The sequence below is a fragment of the Equus asinus genome, chromosome 15, assembly GCF_041296235.1.
Source record: "Equus asinus isolate D_3611 breed Donkey chromosome 15, EquAss-T2T_v2, whole genome shotgun sequence".
In the NCBI taxonomy this organism is placed as follows: domain Eukaryota; kingdom Metazoa; phylum Chordata; class Mammalia; order Perissodactyla; family Equidae; genus Equus; species Equus asinus.
Genome location: NC_091804.1, coordinates 28,235,289 through 28,259,909, shown reverse-complemented (window position 1 = coordinate 28,259,909; position 24,621 = coordinate 28,235,289). Strand labels below are relative to the sequence as shown.

At 44.1% G+C, this 24,621-nt stretch overlaps 1 long non-coding RNA gene across 4 annotated transcripts in view; it reads left to right on the top strand.

Moving 5' to 3' along the window:
• The window catches only part of LOC139040322 (uncharacterized), a 53,076-nt gene that overhangs the window by 5,254 nt on the left and 23,201 nt on the right, over positions 1-24,621 (top strand). The window contains exon 4 of one of the 4 annotated variants that reach the window (XR_011494630.1): positions 17,704-18,419. The exons of the other annotated variants lie outside the window; for them this stretch is intronic. This is a non-coding gene — a long non-coding RNA (uncharacterized lncRNA). Of the gene's footprint in view, positions 1-17,703; positions 18,420-24,621 lie in introns of those variants that run through there. 4 annotated transcript variants of the gene reach the window in all.

The window sequence follows — 24,621 nt, the reverse complement described above, 5'->3', positions numbered from 1 at the left end:
GCATATAAGGAAAAGGTGAATAACCTCCCCCTCATTCCTGCCTTCCCACATTAGCTGTGATAACAGGTGTCTCTTCTTCCTCACCTTTCTCCACGTGCACATAAACACATGCAAATATATATACACATCCTGAGAGGTGTTTCTTTCCTCCCTCTTATTTACATTTTTTTCCCCAGTTTTCAACAGGGCTGCAATTAACGTTTTCTACATAATTATCTTTGTAATTCTGAGAATTTCCTGAAATAGATTCTATGAAGTGGAATTACTGGGACAAAGTGTAAGAATGAATATTTTTAAGGCATGTTACTGAAGTGCTCTCTGTGTCAGCACGTACAGTGTTTGGGTGTTTATCGCACCCAGGCCTTAGCCTCATCAATGTGAGCAATTTTGTGTTGAATTTTGCTCTTTTGATGGCTGAAGAATAGCCTTTGGTTCTTTTAATCTGTATTTTTTATTAGTGAGATTGACTATCTTAAAATTTCAAAATACATTTGTCACCTGTGAACTATCTCCACGTCTTCTGAGGTCTTCATGAGTTTCTTTCTGACCTGCAAGTTCTTTTTTGTAGTGAGGATGCTCTGCCCTTATTTGTCCTTTTTGTTGCAGGTTGTTTTTCCCCAAGTTTATTGTTGGCCTTACATTTTTCAGAGCTGTTTGTTTGCTTTTTTTATGTTTAAACTTTTCACTTGGTCAAATGTCAGCCTTTGTGATGTTGTTCATTGCTTTTAGGCTGAGAAAGAATACGCTAACCAGTGATTAAAGTAGTCACCTATGTTTTCTTTTTAATTTTGTTTCTTTCTTTTTTCTTTTTTCAAAAAAGCTTTCATTTAATAAGTTCCACCACTACTTAGTTTCCTTTTTTAAAATAAATTAATTTATTTTTATTGGGATGTAATCGCCATATAACATTGTATATGTATATGTGTATGACATGACTTGATATTTGTATGTATTGCAAAATGATCACCACAGTAAGTCTCATTAACATCCATCACCACACGTAGTTACAGCTTTCCTTTTTCTTTCTTGTGATGAGAACCTTTGAGATCTACTCTCCTAGCAACTTTCAATTTGATTTTGTTACTTTCTTTTTTTTTTTTTTTAAAGATTTTATTTTTCCTTTTTATCCCAAAGCCCCCCGGAAAAAAGTTGTGTATTTTTAGTTGTGGGTCCTTCTAGTTGTGGCGTGTGGGATGCCGCCTCAGCATGGCTTGATGAGCAGTGCCGTGTCCCCGCACAGGATTCAAACCGGTGAAACCCTGGGCCACCGAAGCAGAGTGCGCGAACTTAACCATTCGGCCACGATGCTGGCCCTGATTTTGTTTCTTAATGGCTGAATTTTTAACGTTTAACCCTTTACTGCGTCTGGAATTTATCTTGATTTACAGTGTGACGTAAGAATCTCAATAAACTTTTTTTCTGAATTGCATACCATTTCTTACCATCTTTCCATTCTTCATGGATGTGTGATGGCACCTCTTCCAAGGCAGTGAGTCCTTACGCTATCTTGCCTGTCGTACTCCCAAGGAGAGGGTCTCTTGAGACTACTACTGTAGGGGATGAAAAGACAGATTTTTGGCCAGGGAGGGAAAGCCTTTGAATTTCTGTAGTGGAGACATTCTCCTCCTGGAAGCTCTTGACACTGGCGCTGTAAGCACCCTTACTTGCTCCTCGCTCTTCCAAGGCCCTGGGAGGGGTCATGTGTTTTATAAAATTTACAAAATTAAGAAATTTTCATTGTAGTCAGTTAAGACCCCTGTCTTATTCCACTGTGACTTCCTCCTCACTGTTCCCCTCCTGTCAAGTGGCCTTGTGTTGGCCCCAGACATTTTTTTGGATCTGGCTAAAGGTCGAGTTCTTCACTTTGCCTTTTTCACTTACCAGTGTATCTTAGAGACCCTTCTCTCTTCACGCGTGAAGAGCCTCCTTGTTCTTTTCAGCAGTTACCTCTTATTCCCTCGTAGGGATGTCCTGCGTTTATCAGACTGCTGTCCTGTGGATTGTACTTGGCTTGATTCCAGTATTGCTGTCACAAACAGGGCTGCAGTGACTTACCCTATACATGTGTCATTTCACACGAGCACAGTCGTGGGATAAATTCTCCAGATTTGCACTCTAGTGAGCATATAAGAAAAGCTTACTTTGGAAATAATTTTTCTTCATACTTTTTTTATCTTGGAAAAATATAAATAATGTAGAATTTACCATTTTCACCATTTTTAGGTGTATAGTTCAGTGGTATTAAGTACATTCACATTGTTGTACAACCATCACCACCATCCATCTCCAGAACTTCATCTTCTCAGACTGAAACCCTGTACCCCTTAGACAGTAACTCCCCGTTCCCCTCTCTCCTCAGCCCTTGGCCACCACCATTTTACTTTTTGTATCTATAAATTTGACTACTCTATAGATAGCTCATATAAGTGGAATCATACAATATCTGTCTTTTGAGTCTGGCTTATTTCACTTAACATAATGTCTTCGAGGTTCACCCATGTCGTAGCATGTGTCAGAATGTCCTTCCTTTTTAAGGCTGAGTAATATTTCCGTCGCATGTATATACCACAGTTTGTTTATCTATTCACCCATCAATAGACTCTTGGGTTGTTTCTACCTTTTTGCTATTGTGAATAATGCTGCTATGAACATGAGTCTGCAAATATCCATTCGAGTCCCTGTTTTCAATTCTTTTGGGTATATTATACCCAGAAGTTCCACCAGATTTTGAAGACATTACTCTGTTGTCTTATAGCTTTCAGTATTGCAGCTGGGAAGTCCCAAGTCACTCTGAATACTGGTACTTTGTATATGACCTACTTTTTCTTCTCTAGAAATTTCTAGAATCTCTTCTCATCCTTAGCTAACGGGAACTTCTTTTCTTTTCTTTCTTTTTTTTTTTTTTAAGATTGGCCCTGAGCTAAAATCTCTTGCCAGTCTTTTTCTTTTCTTCTTCTCCTGAAAGCTCCCCAGTACACATAGTTGTATATTCTAGTTGTAGGTCCTTCTAGTTCTGCTATGTGGGACGCTGCCTCAGCGTGGCCTGATGAGTGGTGCTAGGTCCACACACAGGATCCAAATCGCCGAACCCCTGGGCTGCTGAAGCAGAGCGCACGAACTTAACCACTGAGCAACAGGGCCGGCCCCTGGAATTTCTTGATGATATTCTCTGATAGGAGTCTATTTTTCCCATTGTGATGGGAGTTCTGGGAGTTGAGTTGGACATGAAAGTCTGGAAGGAGTCCTCACCATTTAGTGTTATGAGCTGTCTGCCTCACTGGCAGTGTTCCCAGCGTTGAGTGGAGGAAGAGGGCTGCAGGTCTGGACATCTTCAACAGTTACTACATGAACTTTCATGTAATCCCTCTGTGGTTGGTATCTTCTGTGACTCCTGTGCCTAGTGTCCACCTGTCCAGGGACCCTCTTCTGTCCACTCGTAAAAATAAATTTCTGATCTGCCAGGGTCTGAGTTGTAGCCATGGGGGGCGGGAGATAGCATAGGGAAGAGATCTAGTAGTCTACTCTTTTTATTTTTTAAGCTGATTTTTAAACCCTCTTCCCCCAATATAGCAGCCTTCCTTCCTATGGCAGCCCCTGATCCAACCTCACCTTCATGCCCCCTTCTAGACATACCACTTATTTCTTGCAAGGAAGAAATTATTATTATTGTTATTTTTTATTTTTGAGGAAGATTAGCCCTGAGCTAACTACTGCCAAGCCTCCTCTTTTTGCTGAGGAAGACTGGCCCTGAGCTAACATCCATGCCCATCTTCTTCTACTTTTATATGTGGGACGCCTACCACAGCATGGCTTTTTGCCAAGCAGTGCCGTGTCCACACCCGGGATCCGAACCAGCGAACCCCGGGCTGCCGAGAAGCAGAACGTGCGAACCTGACCGCTGCGCCACCAGGCTGGCCCAGAAGAAATTATTTTTGCCGAGGAAGATTCCCTCTGAGCTAACATCTGTTGCCAATCTTTTTCTTTTCTTTTCTTTTCTTTTTTGAGGAAGATTAGCCCTGAGCTAACTATTGCTGATCCTCCATTTTTTGCTGAGGAATACTGGCCCTGAGCTCACATCCATGCCCATCTTCCTCTACTTTATATGTGGGACACCTACCACAGCATGGCTTTTGCCAAGCGGTGCCATGTCCACACCTAGGATCCGAACTGGCAAACCCCGGGCCGCTGAGAAGTGGAACGTGTGAACTTAACTGCTGCGCCACCGGGCTGGCCCCCAATCTTTTTCCTTTTGTATATGAGCAGCCGCAACAGCATGGCCACCGACAAGTGGTGTAGGTCTGTGCCTGGGAACTGAATCCAGGCTGCCAAAGCGGAGTGCACCAAACTTAACCACTAGGCCACTGGGGCTGGCCCAAAGTACCGCTAATTTTTGAGCCTTTTAAGGATTTTGTGGTGTAAATCAGGTTAACTTTTCACTTTTTCTTTTTGCCTGCTTGATTTTGCTGTCTGATAGTACTTGTTGATTTACTTTCTACCCTCAAACATTTTGTTATGGTCCCCTGTCCTATTCTCCTCTTTCTTGTAGGTTTATGCATTTTGAATATGGAGTTTGAAGAGGGAGATGAATTACATACCTGTGATAAATCTGTTGTCTTCAACTTAATTTCTTTTCCACATGGCTTCCCAGTGGTCACAACACCCTGTGTTGACTAGTCTACCTTTCTCCCTCTGGTTTGAGATGCCACCTGTATGCTACACCAAATACAAAGTTCCATTTGTCTGTAAGTCCTATTACTGAACTCTCTCTTCTGTTTCTACAGGTATTTATTGAGCACATTCTATGCAGCAGGCCCTATCGAGCACTGGAGTTAAAAGCAGTATATAAAGCAAAGCCTCCACCCTGGGGCCCGCCCCATGGCCGAGTGGTTAAATTCACATGCTCCACTTCAGTGGCTCAGGGTTTCGCTGGTTCGGATCCTGGGCGCAGACATGGCACCGCTCATCAGGCTATGCTGAGGCGACGTCCCACATGCCACAACTAGAAGGACCCACAGCTAAAATATACAACTATGTACTGGCGGGATTTGGGGAGAAAAAGCAGAAAAAAACAAGATTGGCAACAGTTGTTAGCTTAGGTGCCAATCTTAAAAAAAAATAAAAAAAGGCCCCACTTCATGGAGATTATAATCTAGTGAAAAGAGAGACAGGCCATAAGCAGATAATGTCAGGTAGTGATTAATTCTAGGAAGAAAAATAAAGCAGAGTAGCGGCATAGAGAGTGAGAGGTTGAGCCACTGTAGGTAAGTTGGTCGGAGGAGGGCCACTGAGTAGAATCTTTAATGAATTGGAAACTCCAGCCATGCATGGATCTTTAGAGGGGGGTGTTTCGGGCAGAGGAAATACCAAGAGCAAAGACCCTGGGACAGAAATGAGGTCTGCGAGTTTGAAGAATAGCAAGAACAGGTTGGCTGGAGCCCCGCAGGCAAAGGGGAGAGTGGGACATGGGGACAGATTGTGCAGGGCCTGGTAGGCCGTGGAAAAGGGTGTGTATTTTATTCCACACGTTGTGGGAAGTCATTGGAGAGTTGAGGGCAGGAGAATGGAGACAAGCATAGTTCGGTTTTAAAAGCACGGCTGTGGTTGTGTAGAGGAGAGACTACGGAAGGAGGCAGGAGCAGCGGCAATCAGGAGGCTGCGGCCCTACCCCAGGGGGAGAGGATGGTAACACGAGCTAACTAGGGGCCAGATGGATGAGGCAAGAAGCAGTTGGTTCTGGAGTATATTTTGAAGGTAGAGCCAACAAAATAGATGGGCTGAAGGATTGGATGTGGAGGGAGAGAAGAGTGAAGTTAAGCAAATGAGGGAGCAGCAATGATTAATTGAGCTTGACGAGGTACTTGAATAAATCCTTTTGTTTATTCTTCCTAACCCTTTGAGAAAAAGGAGATCTTTTTGAACAGTAGAGGAAATGGAGGCACAGAGAGGTTAAGTAAGCTGCCTGTGATTACACACTGGTCACTGGAGGTGGTAGGACTTTGTTTCTGTGAAGTCAGTACTAATGTCCCTTCTTCTGTTTCTGATTCTAGTAATTTTGGGTCTTCTCCGTTTTAGTCTTGGTCCATCTAGCTAAAGGTTTGTCAATTTTTTTTTTTATCTTTTCAGAGAACCAACTTTTGGTTTTGTTAATTTTCTCTATTGTTTTTTTATTTTCTATTTCATTAATTTCTGCTCTAACCTTTGTTATTTTTTTCCTCCTTCTTGATTTAGGGTTAGTTTGCTCCTCTTTTTGTCTCTTCCAGTGTCTTAAGATGGAAGCTTAGGTTTTTGATTTGAAATCTTTCTCCTTTTTTAAACAATAAGCATCTACAGTTATGAATTTCCCTTCAAGCACTGCGGTAGCTATATCCCATATGGTTTGGTATTTTCTCGTTTCCTTTGTGGTTTCTTCTTTGCATCCGTCATTGGTTATTTAGGACTTTGTTGTTTAATTTCCACGTATTTGTGAGTTTCCCAAATTTCTTTCTGTTATTGTTTTCTAATTTCATTCCATTATGCTCAGAGAACATACTTTGTATTATTTCATTCCTTTTAAATCTCTTGGGGTTTGTCTTATGCGTGGTCTAGCCTGGTGAATGTTCCACGTGCACTTGAGAAGCCTGTGTGTTGGGATTGCTGGGTGGCGCATTCTATAGATGTCTGTTGGGTCGAGCTGGTTTATAGTGTTGTTCAAGTCTTCTGTTTCCTTCTTGATCTTCTGCCTAGTTAAGCTCTCCGTTATTGAAAGTGGCGTATTGAGTGTCCAACTATTATTGTGGAATTGTCTACTTCTCCTTTCATTTCTTCAGTTTTTACTTCATATATTTTGGTGTGCTGTTGTCAGGTACATATATGTTTAAAATTTTTATACCTTCCTGATAGATTGACCCTTTTTTTTAGATTCTATATTTTTTCCTTTTTCTCCCCAAAGCCCCCCAGTACATAGTTGTGTATTTTTTAGTTGTGGGTCCTTCCAGTTGTGGCATGTGGGACGCTGCCCCAGCATGGCCGGGTGAGCAGTGTCATGTCTGTGCCCAGGACTCAAACCGGCGAAACTGGGCTGCTGAAGTGGAGTGTCTGAACTCAACCACTCAGCCATGGGGCTGGCCCCAGATTGACCTTTTTATCATTATAAAATGTTCCTCTTTATCTCTAGTAGGGGATAGTATTTTAAACCCAGACAGTCTGACTCCGAAGCCCATGTTCCTGACCCCCCACCAACTGCCCTGCCTCTGAAGGTGTGTCTTCAGGTGTTCCTTCAGCGCCTGTGTTCTCAGGCATTACAGACTCACCCAGGTGTCCTGTGTCAGCTGGATCTTCCTTCCTTGGGTCTTAGCAAGACCAGCTGAAATTCCATTCTGTCCTCTGAGTAAGTCCCAGGCCCTTCGCAAGATGCCTGCAGATTGCTAGACATTCTCACTCTCCATCATCTTGGGCCCTGGAGCCTGCTTGCCCACGAGCATGCCCTGTTTCTGTATGGTCTTGGTGTTTCAATCTCTTTCCCCTTTACCTCTCCCAGAGTCTCCCCATCCCTCACCAAACCTTGCTAACACAAGTGAGGTAAGCCATTTACCACAGGATGGTGAGAGGAGGGGCATACTTGACAGAAGCGCAGAGGGCTTCAATTCCACGTTCTGTATCCATGGGCAATCTCTGGTGCCCCAGCTGCAGGAGGATTTGTCATGGCCCAACAGTACTCAGCCTTCTGTCACCTGCTGCTGGCTCTGGTCTCCTCTCTCCTGCATTTTGAGGCCCCCCTTCCCTCTCCCCTCACCCCCATCCTCTCTGGAGCAAAAACCAGTCTCCCCCTCTGCTTTCTGCAGAGCCATTTAATGTCTGCTTTTGTTGTCTTTGTTTCTTTGGCTTCTCAAGGGTCAGGCTCTAACTATTTTGGTCAAGCGCCTCACGGTGTTTCCCTAAACCCAGACTGACTGAAGAGTGGTGTGGGGCCAGCAGTTAGATGAGAAAACTTCCCACCTAGCTCTGCATGCCGGGTTTATTGTCCTGCCTTTCTGCTGTGGTTAGGTGAAATGTTGGCATTTCCTGGACATTTCAGTTATTTGTGGGAGCAGAATATTTGAAGTCAGGACTTTCCAGAAGAGTCTCAGAAATCTCTGATGCTGCGTGAATCATCAGACTGAGGCCCAGGGGCTGGCCCGGGGGTGCAGGGGTTAAGTTTACACCCTCTGCTTTGGCAGCCTGGGCTTCACCGGTTCGGATCCTGGGTGTGGACCTACACAGCGCTCATCAAGCCATGCTGTGGCAGGCATCCCACATATAAAGTAGAGGAAGATGGGCACAGATGTTAGCTCAGGGCCAGTCTTCCTCAGCAGAAAGAGGAGGATTGGTGGCAGATGTTAGCTCAGGGCTAATCTTTCTCAAAAAAACGAAAACAAAAACAAAACAAAACTGAAGCCCACTGAGAGCCTACAGCAAGTTAGTGGTAGAACCAGTCCTCAAGCCCTGGCCCTGGGATGAGCTTTGACCCTGGTGGACCCTGATGCTGGATGTACCTTGGGTCATTCCCTTCCGCTCCTGAGCCCAACTTTCCATATGGGAAATGGGAAAACAACACTATCTCCTCCCAAGGCTGTTATGAAAGAGAAGTGACAAAATGCTCATGCTATGCTTTGCCTAATGCTTGACAAATAGTAAGGGAAAGCTGCACGAAAAAATCTTCACTAGTTACATTTTATGACTTCTTAATGATTTTCTAATCTGTGTTTCACAAATCATTGTGTGTGTGTGTGTGTTTCATACGAGACAGGCTTCTGTAGTAAGTCTAATCGATAGCAAGAGAGTACTTGCTTTTGCATGGAATAGCAGGAAGCACCCCAGAGGAATATGTTGTTTTTGGTAGAGAACAAAGTATATATCCACACGAAAACTTGTGCATGAATGTTCATAGCAGCATTATTCATAACAGCCCAAAACTGTAAGCAAGCCAAATATTCATCAGCTGGTGAAAGGAAAAATAGTGTTGTATCCTTACAGTGGAGTACTACTGAGCAGTGAAATGGAACTGCAGATACGTGCAGTAGCATACGAGTCTCAAAATATGCCAGGTTAAAGAAGCCAGACACAAAAGAGTAAACGTTGTATGACGTATTCATATACAATTCTAGAAAAAGAGAAAGGAATCTATAAAAAGTAGATTGGTGGTTGCCTGGACTGAGAAGTGTGGAGAAGGACTCGACCAAAAAGAGGAATAAGTGAACATTTGCCAAAATTAATTTCATTTTGCACTTCGAGTAGGTAAATTTTATTAAAAAACAACAACAACAACTATGGGACACAGACAAAGCAGTAATAAAGAGAAACAAATGCAGCAACAGCAAATGGTTAAATTTGAGTTGACTCACGTACACAAACCATGCTTTTTGTTCACTGGGTTGCAAATTTACTTTCTCATCATCCCAGATGGAGGCATTTTACAACGCAGCATCTGGATAAACAAAATTCTTTAAGGTCCAAGTACCTCGTGCCTAACAGTTTTCCTTTAACTGAACTGAATTCCTTTCTTAAAGGCGGATTTATATCTGACTTGATATTTTCCTTTCTCAAAGGTGAGGAGTGCTTCCATTCTGTTTCTGTAGGTCTCTATCCTTAGAGCAGGAGCAGCCGCGTGAGGTTTTGGCCTGGTTTTGGGCAGGACGGTGACACGGCCAGAGATACTTGGAAAGAGCAACCTGAAACTGGCCTGTGGAGGAGGCATGAGAGGCCGCTTGGAGGAGAGTCAGGAAGGCCAGTTAAGGGGCTGGTGTGGTTTGTGGAGCTGCACGCTTAAAATGTATGCATTTTTCTATATATAAGTTTACTTCAGCTTTTAAAAATGAGAACAAAAGACTATCACAGTAGTCCGCATGAAGTCCAGAGGCCAGAGAAAGAAGCTCCAGGCCAGGTTGGGAGCAGTGGGACGAGTCTAGGGACTTGAGTGGGATTCTGGTTGTAGAACTGACAGGGTCTGCAGAAAGACCGGGAAACTGAGAGGGGAGGCACTGGGGCAGGGATGGGGGCCAGGACAGGGAGAAGACCAGGTCGTACTTGAGCACTGAAGAGGCACATTTCTGAGTGGGGCTCAGGGGCCCTGGCTGAGTGGATAAATTTGCTTTGTAGCTCGGGCATTCTGCTTGGCTAGGAGCCAAGAAAAGGCCTGGACCCCATCCTCAGGGGTCATGGCTCACTGGGGACAGAGGACAGCCTTCTTGAGCAAGTTGGGGAAGGCGTGGAGGGACTTTGGGGGAGGAAGTAGCCATCCCTTCAGGTCCCTCCTGCATACACTTTCCTTACCTATTTGTCTCTTCTCCCAACCTGTCTGAGGCCGGGCCATTAGTAACCAGGTGACAAGGATCTGACCCACCTGCGTGTGAATTCTGGTTCTGAAGTTCCCCAGTAGTGTGACCCTGGACAGGTTGTTAACCTTTTTGAGCCTCAAGTCCCTCACCTGTAGAATGAGGATAATAACCTATTTGCTGGCATATGACTTTTACCCCTTTTCCCTCTTCCTAAAAAATGCATTCTGTGATTTCCCTGCCGTCTTGTCATGTGTCCATATTGTGGGTGAAAGGGGAGGGAGCTAGGTGTGGCTCTTGGGCACCCCGGGCTGAAGAATCCCTTTATTTAAGCTCTTGAGGGCTCCATGAGCCTGGGGCCACTGGTCCGTTGAGCATCTTAGAATGGCAGGCACCTTGCAGGTCCTAAAGGCAGCTGGCATCCGGGAAAGCAGACCTGACTGGGAGTTGAAAGCTCTGTCCCAAATTCTCTGAGTGACCTTGGGCGACCCCTTGTGGGGAAGTGTGACAACACACAGCATCCCTGGATGGGTTTTGTACCAGATTTTGCTGATATATTTACTTTTGCTGCAGGGACCAGGTAGACATTCCTTCAGTTATTTGCCTTGCATTTTTGCACTGTGGCTTGCTTTTTATTTCCTTTGATGCAGCGCTGCTATTTTCTTTCACACCACTGTGTGTATGGAGTGGGTCTTCATTTACCAGCAAATCCAGAATAGCTTGTTACTTATGATGTATCATTATTCACTGATGTCATTTTTTCTTAGGTTTTGGGATTTTTGTGTTTTCCAGAGCTTGTGAATTCCTACTAGAATCCTCCGAACCGTATTTACATAACCAAGTGTTTTCTCCTATAAAACCACTTTAAGATAATTTTCAATACATGTATTTTAAAATTCATTTTGTGTAATAGCTTTTAAAAAAAATAGTACTGCGGCTGGCCTGGTTCCATAGTGCTTAAGTTCACGTGCTCCACTTTAGCAGCCTGGGGTTTGTAGGTTCGGATGCCAGGCGTGGATCTACACAGTGCTCATCAAGCCATTCTGTGCAGCATCCCACATACAAAATAAGAGGAAGATTGGCATAGATGTTAGCTCAGCAACAATCTTCCTCAAGCAAAAAGAGGAAGATTGGCAACAAATGTTAGCTCAGGGCCAATCTTCCTCAAAAAAAAAAAAGCACTTTCTATGTACCAAGCACTGTTCTATGTATTTTATAACTATAAACTTATTTAATCCTCATAACAACTCTATGAGGTGGATGTTATTATCCCCATTTTATAGATGAGAAACTGAGCCTCAGAGAGGTTAAATAACATACTCAAGTTCATGCACCAGGATTGCAACCTAATTTTTTTTTTTAAAGATTTTATTTTTTTCCTTTTTCTCCCCAAAGCCCCCCAGTACATAGCTATATATTCTTAGTTGTGGGTCCTTCTAGTTGTGGCATGTGGGACACCGCCTCAGCATGGCCTGATGAGCAGTGCCATGTCCGCGTCCAGGATTTGAACCGACGAAACACTGGGCCGCTGCAGCGGAGCGCACGAACTTAACCACTCAGCCATGGGGCTGGCCCCTGTTCTTTTTTTTTTTTTAACTCCATTATATTACCTTTGACCTCAAAATTATTTTCCCAAAACTTTCCATATAAAATTGGAATGCATCTTACGTACTTGTGTATCTTATAGGCCAATAAATATGGTCCTAATAGCTGAACTTAACCCAACTTAACCTCGATCTGGAGCCCTAGTTCCTCTTCAGGGTGACCGCGAGCCCTCAAGCCTCATCTGTAAAATGGGGGCTTGCGAAGAATTACGCGAGTTGTTGGAAGGTTTGATTTATTTACATTTCTTTCTTTGGATTTATTTTAACGCACAAGGAAGGTCCTGGCATAGAGCCCCCCAAGCCTAGCACAGGCTTTTACACTCAGTGGGCCTTCCGTAAATGTCCTGGGGGTTAGGAGGAGACCAGCCCTAGGGAACGGCCACCCTGCCTCTTCTGGGAAGTTAATTTCTAGCCCGGGGAGAGGTGCTGGTAATTTCTGTGGGTTTACTAGAGTTAAATACCACGTTAAGTGATTATGTAAAATAACTCCCAACTTCACAATGACAGATGAAGCTGGTTCTCTTATTTTCCTTTATTTGGCAGAGGTGGGGGAGATGGAGGTCAGTGGTTTGCCCAGGGTGACTCAGTGGATGCTCGAGGGGATCAGACAGGGGTATGAATGGGCAGTGCAGTAGTCCCTGTGATGTCTTTCCTGGTTGCTGTGTAGTCATTGCCTGTGGTCAGTGCTACCTACCCTGAGTCCTAGCTTTGAAGAAAGGGACTATTCAGCCTGGGTGCCCAAGAGCCAGTCAGAGCTCTTGAAGCCTCCAGGGGCCTGGGCAACTGGCCCCTTGAGGTGGGATCCTAACATCTTAGAACTGGAGGAACCTTGGAGGTCCTCAAGAGGCATCTGGCATCAGGAAAGCAAACTAGGCTGGGTATTCCAAGTTCTTTGTCCCAAATTGGTTGGGCAACCTTGTGCTTGTTGCTGCCCCTCTGGGCCACAGCTGGGATACTGAAAGCCCTTTTAGCTGTTGTGTTCCGTGATACAAGTCCAACCTTTCCATTTTATGTGTGAGGACACTGAGACCCAGAAAGGGACGGGGATTTGCCCATATAATTTTACAGCCAGAGGAATTCTTAAAAAGATCCCTTTCCTGTTCAGTGACATGGAAAGTACAGGGTCCCTGGAATCAGACTGCCTAGCATATAGTAATTGCTCATTAAGTGTGGGCCATTATTTTATTAAGCAACGTCCTATGCAGTGACTGACTGTGGGTCTTACTCTTACTAGTTGTGTGACCTTGACTTGAGTAGGTCATTTAACCTTTTCCCGCCTCAGTTTCCTCAGGTGTGATTTGGGTTAATAACAGCTCTTTATGGTGGAATTGTACAGAATAAAATGTGATTCTCCATGTAAAATGTAGAGCTTGGCACATGGCCCATAGTAAATGCCCAATAAAAATGAAAGTCTGTCCCTGCTTGAAACCTTCCAGTGGTTCCCCTGGCATTTATAGTTCTATCCAAACTCCCACGGTGTCTGAGAAGGCTCTGAACTCGTCACTTGGTCCCTGCCTACTTCTTATTTCACACCAGTCTCAGCCTCACTCACTCTACTTCATGCCAAGTTCGTGTCCACTCAGTGGTTTTTTTGTTTTTATCCCTTCTTGTTTCCCTTGATTTTAGCTCAAATATCACCTCCTCAGGAAGGCTGTCCCTGACCACTGAGGACGAGTTTCCCATCCCCTCTCCACAGTATTAAACTGTTTTCTCCGTCATACTTAACCTAGTTTGCAATGGTTGGTTTTGTTGTTTATTGTCTCTCTCTCCTCTGGTAAACTGTTTCATTCACTGTGGAATCCCCTACCTCTGAATAACAGGCTCTGAACACATGCTCATCAGTACCCGGTGGTACGCAGTGTCCAGTCAAGTCCCCTCACCTACATCCACATTGCTCTCTCTTGGGAAAATCTGATCAGGCTCTGTCCTGCTTCAAACTCTTCAAAGACTCCTTGGTGCTCTGGGGTCCAGGAGGAGGAAAAACCAAACGCTTTCACCTGGCTTTCAAGGCTCTTCAGATCTGTCTCTGCATCCTTCTCCCCTCCCTGCCCTGCCCTGCCCTGCCCTCCAGCAGTGAGACTGTGGGCAAAAGCCCCTCACCTGTTTGGCTTTCTTTTCTTATCAGTTGAGGTGACCAGGGTTCCTTCCGAGCGTCAGATAAACCTGAATCATTTATTATGCCCCTGTCACCGACGGACTGCCCCGGGTAACTCAAAGGAGGTTTCGGAAGCACTAAACTGTTTCTTCAGTTAGGTTAGGAGATGCAGTTACCAGCTGCCCTGAACCAGTCCAGACCCCACTGCAAGAGCGACACTCGCAGACAAGTGTCTAAGAGTCAGCTTTGCTTCACTTTTTTTTTTAAAGATTTTATTTTTCCTTGTACATGGTTACGTAGTTGTGTATTTTTAGTTGTGGGTCCTTCTACTTGTGGCGTGTGGGATGCCTCCTCAGCGTGGCTTGATGATTGGTGCCATGTCTGTGCCCAGGATTCGAACTGGTGAAACCCTGGGCCGCCGAAGTGGAGCTCAGGAACTTAACCAGTCGACCACGGGGCCGGCCCCTGCTTCACTTTAGTGTTCAGATCTCTGCCCAAGGAGGAGCTTAAGCCTTATTAGCATAACATGATATGTATGAAACCATATTTTCAAACTATGCCTGCAGGAGCTTATGCCCACATCTACATGTAACGACAGAACTTCCCTTTTGAATATCCATCCCCATCTGAAATAAAAGGCACCTGTTTCCCCTTGCTTGGGAGCCGTGGCTTTGGAAGTGATCCCCGTGATTTCCTGTATTTGCCGCAAAGAAATTTTACTTTGTGTGACAACTACTTCTGTGAAGGCTTTGATTTCAGCTTGCCAAGAAGCGAACCCACTTTGTTTTGGCAATGCACACACTCACCGTGTGCCTGTCCTTGTGGAGATTTATCCATCAGGCAGCACCTGTTAATTTTGGGCACTCTCTTCCCAATCCAGGTGGCCCCTACCACCTCCTTTTTTTCCCTGTCTTCGTCATGACACCAGTCATCCTGACACACTGCTATCATCTGTGTCTTTCCAGTCCCCACTCCATTGCCCCTCCGCCACCCTGTAAATTCACTCTACAATGTTTTCTTTGGATCCTTGGATAATATATGAACAATATCTTGAACAATCTTTTGCTGACTTTAAAATCCTATGTATGTTTTAAAATTACATTTAAGTTATTGAGCAATAGCTCTCGTTCTGTTTCTCCCCGCTGCACACACACTTTGTTTTTAACATCTATCCACGTGGCTGCGTGGACGTTTAGTTCACTGCTTCAGAGTGTCGCATGATACCCACAGCATGCAGCCATCACATTTCACTTACCCATTCTATGTGTGACAGACACGTAGGTTCCCCCCAGTGCCCTGCTATCATCAGTGCTGCCCCAGGGAACGTGTTGTCCGGTCCCTTCTGGGCCTATGCACAGTTTCTCTGGGAGATGTTTCCCGTAGAGTTGCTGAGCCATAAGGGGTTTACCTGTTCACAGGTACTGTCAGGTGCTCTCCTGCATGGGTGCACTGGTCTGTCCCCCATCACCCAGTCTATGAGGATCCCCTCTCTCTCCATCTTTGCCAGTGTTTGGTATTATCCATCTCTTTAATGTTTGGCAATCTGATGAGTATAAAGTGGTCTCTTGTTTCTAATTTGTTTTCTGAACAGCAGAGAGGTTGATATACTTGTTAGTTGAAATTTCCCTTTTGTGAATCTCCTGTTTATGTGCTTTGCCCATTAGATTCTCCAGCTTTTTATTATAATATTTTAGATATTGATTCTTTGTTTCATCTTAATATAGCAAAAATTCACCTTTTTTAAAAAATGAGTTTTAACAAATATATAATCACCACCATAATCAAGATACAGAACAGTCCCATCGCCCCCCAGAACTCCTCAGGTCCCTTTTACAGTCAGGCTCTCTTCCCATCCCTAGCCCCTGGCAATTACTAACCTGTTTTCTGTCCTACAGTTTTGCCATATCCAGACGGTCATATAAATGGAATCATGTAGCATATAGCCTTTTGAACCTGCGTCTTTCTTTTAGCATAATGCATTTGAGATTCAGCCATATCGTGTACATAGCAGTAGGCAGTTGGTTCCTTTTTATGGATGAATAGCATTTCATTGGATGAATGTACAATATTTTGTTTATCCATTTACCATTGGAAGGATATGTGGATTGTTTCCAAATTTGTCAATTTGTTTTTGATGACCTTACAGTTTTGAGGAGTATTGCTCAGGTATTTTGTAGAATGCCCAAGAGTACCATCTAACTTCTTGAATATTACGCTTTGAGTTTTGGAGGGCGTCCGACTGTGGATGCTCAGTGGACCTACCTGCCAGAGCCAGTTAAGCTGTTGTCTCTGAAGAGGGTCTCATAGCTTGTTTCTGGCTCACCTTTTTCTGGCCCCTGGAGTGCATTTTAAGCATCAGTAAAACTTCACCTTCACTGACTCTCTGTTTCTTCCCCCATACCATCTCTCTGTCTTTCTTTTCTTTGTTGTTTGTTTTCTTACTCTGTGTTTGGTTTTAGTTCTTGGCCAAGCTATTTCCCATTGCTGGCAGCAGTGATTGACACTTGGTTTTATGGTCTATTTGCTGATCTGTATCAGGACAGTGGGAGTCTGTTCTCGATCCAGTTCCAGGAGATGAGGATCTGTTTTGTTAGGCTCCTTTTGATAGTTTGCTTAGCTATTTGTGAGCTCAAATCAATTAAGAAAATATTGAGAGAAGTAGAATTAAGACGGCATTGAAAGGAGAACAGCCCTTTGCGGTACTGGCCAGTGGGTTTTCTGTTCCTTGGTTTACTTGGCGCACGGCTGAGGCTATAGAACTGGAGCTGGAAGGTTTCAGTGTGTGGATAAGAGTCTGAAATATTTTCCTACCTCCATAGTGTGTTAATTCATAAGTTAAATTGTAACATCTCTTAAATGAAAGAGGTTTCTTTTGATTGGTTTACTGGAGCTAATGGGGCTTACGTAATAAATATAAGGAAATATAAAATGTTCCAAAAAATAAAGAAATGGAAGTTCTAATAGTTTAAATGTGCTAACCTTTGAAGAGAAAAAACCCAAACCTTACAAAAATGTTAGCTTAGGAGGGTTTTTATTTTTGACTAATTACTATTTAACAAATTTGTTAATATATAACTTACATACCATAAAATTCACCCATTTGAAGTGTGCAATTCAATTAATTTAAGTATATTTAAAGAGTTATGCATCCATCAGCATAATCTAATTTTACTCCCCATCTGCACCCTCCATACCCCAGCCATAGGCCAACGCTAATCCACCTTATTCTCTATAGATTTGCCTATTTTGGACATTTCATATAATTGGAATCATACAGTATGTGGTCTTTTGTTACGGACTTCTTTCACTTAGCATAATATTTTTAAGGTGTGTCCATCTTGCAGCATGAATCAGTATTTCATTCTTTTTGTTGCTGAATAATATTCCAGTGCGTGGATATACCACATTTACTTAGCCATTCATCAGTTGATGGACATCTGGATTGTTCCTATTTTTTGGCTATTTTGAATAATGCTGCTATGAACATTTGTGTAAACGTTTTTGTGTGGTTGTATGTTTTCATTTTCTTGGGTATATACCTAGGAGTAGGTTTGCTGGCTCATATGGTAACTCTCTGTTTAATCTTTTGAGGAACTGCCAGCCTGTTTCCAAAGCAGCTGCACCAGTTTACCTTTCCTCTAGCAGTGGGTGAGGGTTCTAATTTCTCCACGTCCTCCCGAACACTTGTTATTTTCTCTTTTTTTTTTCATTACAGTCATCCCTTGGTGTCTTCAGGGGGCTTGGTTCCAGGACCCCCGTGGATATCAAAACCCGCAGATGCTCAAGTCCCTTTTATAAAACGGTGTAATATTTGTATGTAACCTACCCACATCCTCCTCTATGCTTTAAATCTTCTCTGGATTACTTATAACACCTAATACAATGTAAATGCTATGTAAATGGTTGTTATAGTGTATTGTTTAAGGAATATGACAAGAAAAAAAAAGTCTGTACATGTTCAGTAGAGGCAGGCATCCAGGCCTTTTGATCCGTGGTTGGCTGAATCTGTGGATGTGGATCCCTCGGATACTGAGGGCCGACTGTATGGCCGTCCGTTTCCCTGATGCCTAATGATATTGAGCACCTTTGCACTGCTTTTTGGCTGTTTGCATATCTTCTTTGGAGAAATGCCTGTTCGTATCCTTTGCCCATTTCTAAATTAGATTATTTATCTTTTTATTATTGAGTTGTGAGACTTAGTTGTATACAAGTCTCTTATCAGATATATGATTTGCAAATATTTTCTCGGTTTTCACTTACTTGATGTGAGTCATTCTATTCAGATTTTCTGTTGTTTGTTGTACTTCCCCAGAAAAAAATTCCACCCATGTTTTTGGATTTCTTGATTTCTCTTTTTACCCTTTCATTTACTTAATTAAGCTTTATATCTAGCTGACAATTATTTATATTAAATAATCTCTGTTGAAATAACCAGTGTGGTTCTGTCCCCTGATTGAATCCTGGCTGATACAAGTGTGTCCTGTTTTGCATCTGGGTTTTTTGCTTGACATCGTGTTTGTGAGATTTATCCACGTTGATGTGTGCAGCTGTAGTTCACTGTCATTTCTTTGTCCATTCTCGTGGTGGGCGGATTGGATTGTTTCCAGTTTGAGGCTATGACGGAGGTGCTGCTCTGAGCAGTCTTGCATCTGTGAACGTGTCCACATTTCTGTTGGGTGTATACAGACCCAGGAGTGGAAATGCTGAGTCGTGGGGTAGATGTATGTTACTACATTCAGCTTTAGTAGATACTGCCAAACAGTTTTCCAAAGTGGTTGTACCTGTCTACACTCCCCCTGTAGTGTGTGAGGGTTCTCGGTGCCCCCCATTCTCACCCTCACAATACTTGGTATGAGATGTTTTTCATTGTAATTTCATTGGTGGGTGTCAGCTCCATTTATTGAGTCTCTCCCTTCCCCACTAATCTGATGTACCACCTTTGTCATATAACAAGTTCCATCAATGCGTAGGTCTGTTCTGGACTGCATTTTATTCCAGTGATCAATTTGTCTGTCTTTCCATCAGTATCACCATCGTGTTTACTATGGCTTCACAGTAGGCCTTGAAATCTAGAAGGCGCATCTTCCTTTCCTCTGCTGCTTTTTCATAATTACCTGGCAACCATGACCCTTTACTCTTCCATATAAATTTTAGAATCATCTTAACAAAGTTTCGTGAAAAACATTCTTGGAACTTTGAACAGAATTTCACTGAATCTGTAAATCACTTCAGAGGAAATTGACATCTTTGATATCTGTAGATACTTATTTTCACCATTTAGGTCTTTAATTTCACATAATAAAACTTTATAATTTTACTTTCGGTCTTGTACAGGTCTTTCACAGATCATATACATCTTTTGTTCAATTTATTCCTAGATGCTTAATATTTTCTTATACTATTTTCAGTGTTTTACCTTTTCCTTTTAAATTAGGTTTCCTAGTTGTTTGCTGCTGGCACATAGGAATGCAGTTGACTTTTATCTATTAATCTTATATCCATCCACTTGACAGAATTCTCCTATTATTTCTAATTGTTTGTAGATTCCTTGTAAACAGTCATATCTGCGAATATTGACAGTTTTGTTTCTTCCTTTCCAATCCTTAGGCTTCTAATTTTTTTTCTTGTCTCTTTGAAGTATCTGGGACCTCCAATACAATGTAGAATGAAAGTGGTGATAGTGGGCACCTTTGTCTCATTATAAAGCGTATGCCTTTACTTTTTGCCTCTTTAGGATGCTACTTGATCCAGACATTTTTTCCTTAGATATTCCTAATCTGGTTAAGGATGTTCCCCTCTGTTCCAATTTACTAAGAATTTTTATCATGAATAGTAGTTGATTTTTTTAAGAAGTTGATTTTTTTGCATCTTCTGATATAAGCATGTGTGTTTTTATTGTCTTCTAATCTGTTAATGCGATAAATTACATTCATGACTTTTCTAACATTAAACCATCCTTGAATACCTGGGATAAATCCAGCTAGGTCATTATTTATTATCGTTTTTTAATACAGTTAGATTTGGTTTGTTAATATTTTGTATAAGAGTTTTGCATCTATAGTAATGAATGAGACTGACCTATTATTTTCTTGTCTGATAATATTTTTGTCTGCTTTTGGTATCATAGTTATGCTAGAATAGCCTATATAAAATCAGGATGATCTGTTCCTTGAAAGTTTGATGGAACATACCTGTAAAATTATCTGGGCCAAGTGTTGTCTTTGTGGGAAGATTTTTGACCACTGCCTTAATTTCATCAACACTTAGAAGAAAACTCAGGCTTTCCTTTCCTATCTTTAAATGTTTTATTATCCCTTTCATGTCTTTCTGATCCACTTCTTTTTTTTCTTCATCTCCCCAAAGCCCCCCGGTTCATAGTTGTATTTTCTAGTTGTAGATCTTTCTAGCTCTGCTATGTGGAACGCTGCCGCAGCATGGCCTGATGGGCAATGCTAGGTCTGCATCCAGGATCTGAACCAGTGAAACCCTGGGCTGCTGAAGCATAGAGTGCAAACTTAACCATTCGGCCATGGGGCTGGCCTCTTGATCCACTTCTAAGGCTCTGTTATTCTAGGAATTTGTTCATTTTGTTTAAGTTTTCAAAAGTGTTGGCATATAGTTGTTAATAATATGGATAAATTCTTGATCTTAGTTCATTAATTCTTCTCCACCCTGGCCCATTTCTTTTTCAAGTGCTGTATCCTTCATGGTTACAAGAGGAATACTTAGGAGCTTGGGTGGTCTCCAACCCTTGAGCTCTGGATAAGTGGTGGGGGCAAACAGGCATAGACTTCTGACCCTTCTAGAACCCCACTTCTGCTTTGGGCTGCTGTTTCTCTCTCCTTCTCTTTATACGTCCCCACCTTATCCGTTGGGGCAACCATGGCACTCGGGGATTCTTCTTTTTCGGATGGTGTGGAGAGTTCCCTTCACCTCCTTCTGGCTTCCGCAGAGTCTCTGGATTGATGGGGGAGGGAGCCACAGCTCAGGCTTTCTTCCTCTTGTTAGTAGCTGGAGGCCCTTTAGCTGTGACCTCAGGCTTCTGCACCAGTGGTTTCCTCTGCCTGAGGAAACTTGGCCTGATTTATGCCTCACTTCAGATCTCCTGGATCCATGCCTCATCCCCCTCCTCAGGGCACCCCTGAGTACCTGTGTGACCCTGTCACACTCACCTCCTACTCATTGCCATCTGGTTTCTGGACAGTCTCCCATGATGCTGTGAGCTCCTTTAGCATGAAAACTGTGATTTGCCCATTTTGAAAGCTCCAGTGCTTATTATGTGCCTGGCACATAGTAGGTGCTCTACGCTCTACATATGTAAAAAAACCCTAATCAACACCCATGTTCATAGCAGCATCATTCACAGTAGCCAAAAGGTGGAAACAACTCAAGCATCCATAGACGGATGAATGGATAAGCAAAATGTGGTAAATACATACAGTGGAATATTATTCAGCCTTAAAAAGGAAGGACATTCTGACACATGCTTCAACACTGGGTGATCCTTGAGGATGTTATGCTAAGTGAAATAAGCCAGGTGCAAAAGGACAAATACTTCATGATTCCACTTAAAGGGGTACCTAGTGTAGTCAAATTCATAGAGACAGAAAGTAGAGTGGTGGTTGCCAGGGCCTGAAGGGAGCGGGGATGGGGATTTATTGTTTACGGAACAGCGTTTCAGTTCGGAAAGATGAAAGCGTTCTGGGGATGGATGGTGGTGATGGCACTTAAGGCCACTGAGCTAACTGTACACTGAAAAATCGTGCAGGTGGTAATTTTTATGTTATGTGTGTGTCGATGCAGATAATTCATAATCAATCTATAAATCAAAATTGAGGTGAGTTGATTATGAGCCAGATCTGAGGACTAGCCCGGGGCCTGCCTTCCCTGTGGAAGGATGGGCACCACAGAAGTGGGTGTACAGAGTGGTTATATACCATCTTGGAACATAGAGCATCCATCACATATGACAGGAATAGCTCCTTTCCTACTGTCACGAGATGCTTCACTGGCACAGCAGGTCAGGGGTCAGCAGGTCAGTGGTCACAAGGTGAGCACGGCAGGTCACTAATTAATCCTTAGTTTCCAGGAAGAGATGCTTATCCTTAAAGAAATGCCGGTATGGGGGGAGGTTACATCCCTATCTTTAAGGGCATCATTCTTGTCTTTGGGACATTGTAAATGTTTAAAGCAGATGTACAATGCGTGCTCAACAGGCCACATCAGGCTGCTTTGGAAAAACAAGCTCAGGCCAAATTAGTTTTAAACCTAGTGACTTCCTCATATCACTCCAGTATATCCTGTTGCTTTTCATTTATTTATTAGTATTTTACCACAGTTAAAAATTTTAAAAATTAAGAAAAACTAATAAAAAAAAATGTAACACTATCATGTGAGTTGTCTGAGGTCACACAACTTTTTCCAGATAGAACTATTGTTCCTGGGCATATAATTCTCAAAAACCTAGGCACTTTCATCAAAGATCTAAGTATAAAAATTAAAACTAGAAAAGTATAGAATATATTTACAATATTATGAGGATACTGAGCACTTAAAATATGCTTATTGTTTGTATTTCTTCTGAGTGTCTTCACATTATTTGCCCGTTTTTTTCTACTGAGTCGTCTTTTTCTTGTTGAATTACTGAAGCTCTTTAAAGGTTAGTGTTGTTAACTCTTTTTTTTGTTAAATGTGCTACAAATCTGTTCTCCCGATGTGCATTCGGTTTGAACTTTGCTCATGGTCTCCTTAGCCCCACGGATGCGTTTAGCCTTCATGCATTTACGTTCTCTTTTCCTTTGTGGCTTCTGAGGCTCCTGCCGACTGTGAAAGTCCTGGGGCTGCTCCACTGTTATCTCTAAGTGTCGCCTCTGAGAAATAAAACAGCTGCTGCTGCTTTTCTAAAAACCTGCTACGGTCTTAATAAATTAGTTCACGAGGGACAAACTGCCCTCTCCCTGGCTCCTGAGCGTGCCACATGCGGTCCTGCTCCCAGGCTTGTTTGGCTGTTTCCATGCCCTGCAGCACCCTTTCCCACTTAGCTCCGCTCCTGCAGGTTCCTCTTGGCCTGCTGGTCCTGCCGTTCCATACACAGAACACTTCCCTTTTCCCCTCCTCTGAGTCCTGCCAGCCCCAGGCCAGCTCTGAAACCAGTGAGGCTGGACTGGTGCTGTCGTCCCCCCGCAGGGTGTGAATCTTTCCATCTCTGAGGTGGAGGGGAGTCGGCTTGTGCAGGATTGCGAACTAGGGCTGGAACCCCAGGAGGTTTGTTCCTAACCCTACATCCCTGCCTTCTTCCAGGGAGGCCTTTGCTGCGACAGTGGCTCTGCAGTGACCTGTGACCCTGCTGTCGGGCATGTGTGGCCAGTGCTCTGGGAGTCCCAGGAAGACACCCAGGGCCCGCCTTACTCCCTGGGCCCTCCCTTGGGGCTGGCCGCAGTGCGTGGGTGGCCAGGCTGTGTCGGGTTGGGCTGATGGTAGCTCAGGACCCACAGTTGAGGGTGTGGTCAGGACTGAGTCTGGGGCAATATTTGGGCCTGGCTCCATCTGGAGTTGAGATCAGGGACTCATGGGGCTCAGTTTGGAAGTAAGAGGAGGGATTTCATGGGGCTCTGCCCAGGGCCTGGCTGGAGGGGCCTGGTGCTGAGGTAGAGGCAGAGGCCCATGGGGGGTCAGGGCCTCCTGGGCCAGTGCAGGGTCCCCTTGGTACTCAGCACTCCCTTGGCTCCAATCTTGGACATGTGCCGTGTGCTGTGGCTGGCTGGGTCCCCTTGGTACTCAGCACTCCCTTGGCTCCAATCTTGCACATGTGCCGTGTGCTGTGGCCGGCTGGCTCTGGATGGCCTTTAGGGAAGGCAGCAGGGCCAAGCTGGGCCTAGCACCTGCTCCCTGACCTTTGCTTGGGGTCAGGTGGGATGTGTCTAGTCCTGGCCTGAGCCCTGTAGAGGGTCCAGAGGCCAGGGTCCAGCCCTCCCTCTGCCCTAGACCCACTGGGTGACCTCAGGCAGTCCCTCCCCCTCTTGGCTGTCTGTGCATTCAACCAATATTTTCGTTTCTCTTATGGCCCAGGCACTGTTGTCAGTGTCCCCATCATTCAAATGTAACAGGAATCACAACCCTGCCCGCCTCGTGTACATGTGGGATGTAAAAAGCTGTGGCATGCTGTGCTGCCATCATGTGGCCGAACTGACCCTCTAGCTGCGAGGGCACAGCCCAGAGCACACTTGGTAGCTGCCTGGAGCTGACCTCCGGGAATCCATTAAACCCGTCCATTCCCACCTCCACCTCTGAGCGACTGGGATGCACCTTCCTCACTGTTCCCAAAACCTTCCTTTCCAGGACCACCTGGCTTTCCAGGAGCATTGAGGTGACCCTGGAGATCCAGGCTCTAGTCCTGAAGGGGGCATGACCTTGACCCCTGCCCCCTCCGAGGCCCAGAACCCCCCACTGGGACTTGCTGGGGTGATTCCCATGAATCCTCCCTGCTCTGCCCCCCATCCCAGGAGGGCCGGTTCCCTCAGCACCTCTGTCCCTCCGCATGCTGGCCTGGGCTCAGCTGAGCCTTTCCCTGGGGCGGGAAGTGGGGAGGATCAGGGCAGCCACTGGGCATGGGAGGAGAGGTTGGGAGGGTGTT